Genomic DNA, 7500 nt, shown 5'->3' on the forward strand with positions numbered 1-7500 from the left:
TGTCATCAGTAAGTCATTTGGGACATTTATAAATAAGTATTTGCATGTTCACAGAAAACATATTTCTAAAGCAGGGAGATCTAGTTCCTTGTTCAAAGACACCTTGGACAGGATGGACACATAAGCTGTAACAGTGACATGAACTATGACCTTTGACCCTGGAGCAACATTGCAGATCTTTGTGACACCTATACCACCCACTACGTCACCATGGTACCCTTGAGCAAGGGGCTTTGCACCAAAGACCCCCTGGAGCTGCTCAGCCTGTGCAGAGAGTTTTAATAAGACATACAGTTTTTTTCTTCTACAAATTAAAATCCTAGATAGAGATAATTTAACTCTGTGAGCGTCCGAGTGTCCACGTGTAACCAAATGGATCCCTAAAATGGGTCCATGTGGTTATATTTGTACACTCAGAGTTGCAAATGGATAAAGTAACACCGAGACTTTTTTAAGTTCCTGATGAAGATCCTTAAGATAAACAGTGGAGCTCATTTTGCTAGTGTGCAGATCTTATTTCATTTGTATGTATTATTGCTGTAACACTGAGAATTTGACTGTGTATGTGTATTATGAAAATCAAGTCTTAGTTTATTAATTTACAAGTTCATTATAAGTTTAAATGGTAAATAATTGTAGGGTAGGCCTATGTATAATTCAGGACACATTTTTGTTTATTAGGATGTTGAGTTGTTCAGTTTATTAGGATAGTCACCGTGAAGTGAGAGAAAGGAAATGTGGACAGAGAGCTAGGGACAGACCCACAGCAGTAATGGTGTTTCAGAATAAAGAGCCTTAATTCTGACTAATGTCATGGCATCCCCCATGGAGTCAAACTGGGGACACAGTCCCGATGAGGCCCTAACAATCGGGTCGCCCCCCGGAAGCTCATTCTGATGCATAGAAAACATAGAAATGTATGTCATGCAATATAAAACATATCTAGCGAAATGGACACATATAAGGAATCTGCGACATTCGGATAAGAATTTTCAGAAATGCGGCTGCCGTGTTAAGCCTGATTTATACGTAGTTGCACGCTGGTGTTGCATGCCGTAAATAGCAGATCTACAAGCTCGCAACACGTCACATTTGTGACGCGTTGTGAGCTTGTAGATCTGCTATTTAATGAGCATGACACCGTGACTGGCACGCAACTAAGTATAACTGAGGCTTTAAGTGATCAGATGGGTGGACTGCTGGGCTGCCAATACTTTAAAGATTTTCAAATGGGCCCTGATCCAGAAGAAGGTTTGAGAACCACTGATGTAAATGATCAGACTCAGATCTTGCTGACTGGGACATTTGAATGAGGACTGTCTGAGGCAAACTGGGTTCTACCTCATCAGCTGCTTCAGGAATCAGGATCAGCAATCGCTCCCCTCACAGCGATCAGCTTCTGAACGGTTATTTAAGAGGTGCTCTGGTGACAGCATAGCGACAGTAGCTTTACAGCTCACATGCTCTCTGTTGAATGGCCCATAAATATACACTGTGGCGGCCAGCGTTGCTTCAATGACAGATTGATAGATAGTACTAGGTGGCAGTAGGAAACCTGTGTTTGTGCGTGTGTGTGTGTGTGTGTGTGTGTGTGTGTGTGCGTGCGTGTGTGCGTGCGTGCATGCGTGCGTGCGTCTGTGTGCGCCTCTGTGTGTGTGTGTGTGATATAAAGGAATATACACGTAAAATTAACATTGTGCAAATCAATTTGGAAATGAATGCATCCTTTCCACTGCCTCTCTCTCTGTGGTGCACACACACACACACACACACACACACACACACACACACACACACACACACACACACACACACACACACACACACACACACACACACACACACACACACACACACACACACACACACACACACAAACTGCATCATATTTCCTTCTAATTGCTTTCATTGACATGTTTAACAAGGAACTGGGTCAGTGAGCCAGCGGTATCAGATCTCTGATGCTCTACAGTGAGAATGTGAACTTTGTTCTTCTGCATGTACAGTGCTAATCACAGCACAGCCTCCGCTGTGCTGCACTGACCCAGAAAACACTCCCCAATCAAGCCAAATGTATGCTCTGCTACCGGCAAGACCTCAGGCTTGAGCACATGCTTGCATATGTGCACTGACTGCACACACACGCATGCGTGAGTGTGCAGTGTGAAAGTTGTTCAGCATGAGGAGACGCATGTGTGTATCAAAGTTTCATGGCTGTAGGTCAAACAGGGCATGAGTTTTACCTGTTCAAAGTTGGCATTTTCAATTGAGTGCAATAGCGCCACCTTTTGACGAAAGATTGTGAGAATTATTTCTTGATAGTTTTTCATGACCATCTACCATATGGCTGAGTTTCGTAAAAAGCGACAGCACGGTTCAGCCAGAACTGCGAAAAGTGGCAGAAGGAGAAGAAAAATACTGCCAACATCAAAACGGGCCCAGCTCAGTGCCTGAGCTCTGGCCCTGTAATAATGCCAATAACAAAACGGAGCCTTGCTCTGCAGAGCCTGGCCCTGTAATAAATCATTATTTTTAAAAAGTGTGGTTTTGGGGTATATGTTGAGCCTATTAAATAAGTAAGAAAAACATATATTTATTTAAAAATGATTGTAAACCACCAACAAAAAAACAAAAAACACTGAGGATTTTACTGTACAGAGACACACATACTGTACTCATCGCCAGCACCCTAGACCCCCTCCCCCACTGAGCAGCATGGAAGCCAATCACCAGGCAATATCTGGCTGTCCTCCTAAATCACCAGCAACTGCTGCCGCTGTCCTTTCAGATCTCTGGTGTTTCCGCCTTAAATCTGGGGCAGAATATAGCCGTGGAAAATCCCTTTTTTTATTTTTGGGTTACAATGCAGTTAAAAATAGACTTTTGTTTCTCTTCCTAAACTGTGGCTTTTGTCAGGCAACTTTGATCTTATGCTAATGTGTCTCTGATGGAGATACTGTATGTTGTTCTTTTACAAGGCCACATTTTCCTCATAATTGACATTAGACTTGATGAGGAGAGAGGATACATGCTAAGTGAAGAGAACGCAATGCTGTTAAGGAAAGCATTGTCTGCCTTTTTGTGTTGCATTCTTGTATTGTATTGTGTTGTATTGAATTGTATTCTATGGCAAAATAAGGGGCAGATTTGTTGCATTCTACTGAATATAGGCCTGTTTCTCAAAGGGAAACAGGCAGTCTCACTTAACCACCTAAACTTTTATACACAAATTGTTGTACATCATAGCTAAAATCACAGATCTGCTATTCTCAGTGAATGTTTGCCTATTGTTGCAAAATATTCACCTGTTATGACCACCTTCAATCTGGTGTCCGTTTTTTGGGAATGTCATTATTAATGTGAAAATATTCATTCCCCATGACATTCCCCATGATGCATGGAATGAACATATAAGCTCAAAATGGGTCACCTCGTGGCCCGTTCTGAGTTTGTAGATCGGCTATTTTCACTGTGCACTGTTGTATGATGAGGCATGAATCAGGTTTAAGAGGTTAAGTGTAGAGACTCAATAATAATAAAGCATTTAGCAGTATATACAGTATATAGGCCAATCCACTGGTGTTGAATAAGAACAGAACAACCCCTGAGGGCTAGCAGACTGATCACTGACATCATTATCCTTGCCTTTAGAATTAGAGGGAACAGAATGGGTCTCATACATCACTCTATCATAATGGTGGCTCACACTTTGAACTTAACTCTGCAAATGGCTACTGAGAACAAGAACAATACCTGCACTCTGAAATAACCACAGAACATTCACCACCTTAACCCTGGCATCCCAATTTTGGGCATGCCATTATTAAGGGTGTGTTACGGGTGTCAAGATGATGTAGCCTAATGGCTGCCACAGAACCTATGGGCGACGTACAGTGCATGCCCGAGAATGGGATCATGGGAATAGCATTGGCAAAAGATTACTATGATTTTAATGATAACATTAATATAATGTAAAAAACATCTGAAAGAGCATACAGTAGTACCAGAACTTGGATGTGTTTTCCGCGCATCCTGTAGTCATTCTAGCTCTATATGCTACCCTTGTGCACTTATTAAAGCGCTATATGCAATCAGTAGATACTGTACGTCTCCCAACAGCAAGAAGGGAGTGGGAGTTGGGAAAAAGAAAAGAATAGACAAAGAAAGAAAGTAATTAGTATGACAGCAAGTGATGAGAGAGTCAATGGTGAATGGAAAATATTTTGAAGAGAAAAGAGGCAGAGAGAGGAGTTAATTATCTTCATTTATCAGATGAAGTTGGTTGGAAACAGTAAAACATTGTAGCGGAGAGAGTAGTGGATAAAACAGCAATGAGAGAGAGAGAATCTTTATTTTTTGATGTGCTTGAGCAAAACATCTCATTTAAAGAAGAGAAGTGCGAAACGTCATCTCACTCCCTGACACCACAATACAATACTTACTTACTTACTTACTTACTTACTTACTTACGCACGCACGACACTCTCTGACACTCTCTCTTTCTCTCTCACACACACATGCGCACAACACAGACTGTCAAAAATGACAGCAGCATCGTTACACCAGCCACAGTAACAGCAGCTGTAACGTAAACAACAGCAGAAAATTAATGACAGTAACAGGGACGCATGCAGAGAGAGAAGGTGAAAAAGAGACAGATGGAGAGCTAAAGAGAGAAAGAGATAAAAAAGAAGAAGAGGAGGACGACAAGGGGAGAGGCTTCTGCTCTTGCATGCTGTTGCTGTTTTGATTGACACCACTGAGATCAGTGCTGCTATCTGGTTTCTCATCTGGCATGAAGGGTGGATTCCCTTGCTTACTGCCACTCCCCCCATTTCTCTCCATCGTGTCTCTCTCTCTCTCTCTCTCTCTCTCTCTTTCTCTTCTCTACCTCCTCCATCCATCCCTCCATCCCTTCACTCTCTTCTCTCTGGGTATTCTTGTCAATGACTCACCTGCGTGGCTCAGTAGAGAATGTAACTGCTCTCAACAGTACAGATACTGTACATAGAGCATGGGGCTGGAAAGAAGAGAACGCAGAGTTGTTGAGGAAAGCATTGTCTGCCTTTTATGTACTTGGGTTGATTCTGGCATTGTATTGTATTATTTTGTATTCTATGGCAAAATACCTTGTTTATGATTCCTCGTACTGTAGTAGCATGATTTGGTAGCAATATCATATTTAGTAAATGTAATGTAATTATGATATTATATACTGTTTTTGTTTTGCCCCACCATATTTAATTACAACTAGAAGACTATTTAGGAAATCCAATTCTTATGAACTTATAAAAGGATGGTTTGTGTTTTGCTCTCATGTATTCATGCCACATGAGGAGCTGATGGTGGTGGATAGAGAGAGAGAGAGCAGTAAGAGTCTGCAGGAAAAAGAGAGTAATAAAGGCCAATACATGCTCCTTACAACGTTTGAAAAGCTTCCATTTCGGACAGGCTTTCTGGACTGTAGTTCGGAGAGTCAGAACATCTGGAAGTGCACAAATTCTGAGAAAAAAATCTGAGACCAGAAGTGTAAGTTGTATCACCTCCCTTTCCGAAGAAAAGTTTGGACGTGGAAAGGAGCATGTATTGCCATTAACCACTTAAACCCTCTAAATTGGTTCTGTATTTGGAGCACTTTTTTTCTGTTAACGCCCAATCTCTTCACCAAAAATAGCTGATCGTTCTGAGCTTGTAGATCGGCTATTTTTGGCTAATCCCCGACCCTCCCCAGAATATGGATGCTGGGGTTCAAGTGGTTCAGAGTTGTCTGTCTGCAGGAAAGAGAGAGAGCCATAACAGTCTTACCGCTCTCATTCCTGCAGACATGGAGGCAGATGTCTGCAGGAATGAGAGTTGTGTCTGTCTGCAGGTCTGCAGAACTGTCACCTCCCAATGACAGAGACTGATTGATAGCCAGTCCAGTGGCTATAAATATGTAGTAAACACACCATTGTGTATGGTATGTCTCAGCTGACATTCCTGCCGTGTTGAGTAGAATCGTTTCCCCCCAGTGATCTTATTAGACTATTGTCACCGTCAGGCAGAAAGCTTAATTGTATATCTTCATCTCTCTTCATCTCTTCATGTCTTTTTATATTTTTCATAAATTTACTTTGTTGTATGTCAGTGTCAAAAATGTGAAAAAGCTATTTTCACAATTTGTTTTTAAGATTTAGATTTTTTTACCCCCACCAATAATGACAGGCCATGCTCAAAATAGTAACAGTTGAAAGTGGTTAAGTCTGGATATGGAATCTATAAATATTTAACCAAGGAAAAGTATTTACAAAAGCTTGTGACCATGCAAATAATAACTACATTGGTTCCATTGGAACACAGTTTCTTTTTTCCAGGTAAGGTAATGGCTTTGGAGGACATACAAGTCCGAGTTTCCAACGGACAGTGATGATTTGCTGTAAACACACCAGAGCATTGCGTATAGGCTCAGCTGAACATTCCTGCAGTGTTGAGTAAGATCCTTTTTTTCCCCAGTGATCTTATCATACAGTGAACACAGCTGCTCTACCAACTTAATAATAATAATAATAACATACAATTTATGTAGCGCTTTTCAAGGTACTAAAAGTTGCTTTACAGAAACAGAATAAAAACTACTTTATTTGGGAAAAAAACTAGTTAAAACGTGTGTGTGTACTGTTTGTCTGTGATTGTCTCCGCTCTCTGAAATAATCCAATCATGTTGAAAAAACAACCTGATACAGCTTTATTCCAGCTTTGCTTTGCTTTGCTTTATTTGTGTTTATACTAAAGCGCTAACAAAACATTGTGATCTATAAACGATGTGTCACCTCCATTACGCCAATATCTCAACTCGGTTGGTAATGACATTCTGCCACGGTGAACCTACTGCTGGTATAACCTCTTCTGTTGGATATCCTTTCGTTGTCGTTTTTCACGGTTAGAGGACAGGGGATGATGTCGCAACAACATATTTCTCCTAGGCAGGATTCACTGACAGAAGTTAGTTGGTGCCTTCAGATCTCTCTGATATTGTGTGACTGTTATTCGAGGAGTTTTGCAAATGGGCCCCCAAATAAATGGCAAAACACTACGATTTTAATTGTTGTTTTTTGAATAGCCGAAGTATAAATCAGGGCTTAAATGGTTAATGCATGTTTTGAATTAATCCTATTAAAATTGGCTAATGGGAGGGCTTGCGGACCACCGCCCCCCGTCACTATGACATTACCATTAAACCAGGGATCTCCATATATGGGTATGAAAGGGACACAGACTGACAGATACAGAGATCTCCATATATGGGCACAAAAATGACTCAGACATATCGGTCGGATCGTCGGTGTGACTCTAGATGTGAGGGCCACATAGCGGCCCGAACCTCTAGTAATCTAAATCTGCAAAGTAACTAGTAACTAAAGATGTCAATGAATTGTAGCGGAGTAAAAAGTACAATATTAACGTCTGGAATGTATTGGAGTAGAAGTATTGATAAAAAAATACCGAAGTAAAGTAAAAGTA

Source organism: Gymnoscopelus microlampas (assembly GCF_963454915.1).
Source record: "Gymnoscopelus microlampas genome assembly, chromosome: 8".
Taxonomy (NCBI): Eukaryota; Metazoa; Chordata; class Actinopteri; order Myctophiformes; family Myctophidae; genus Gymnoscopelus; species Gymnoscopelus microlampas.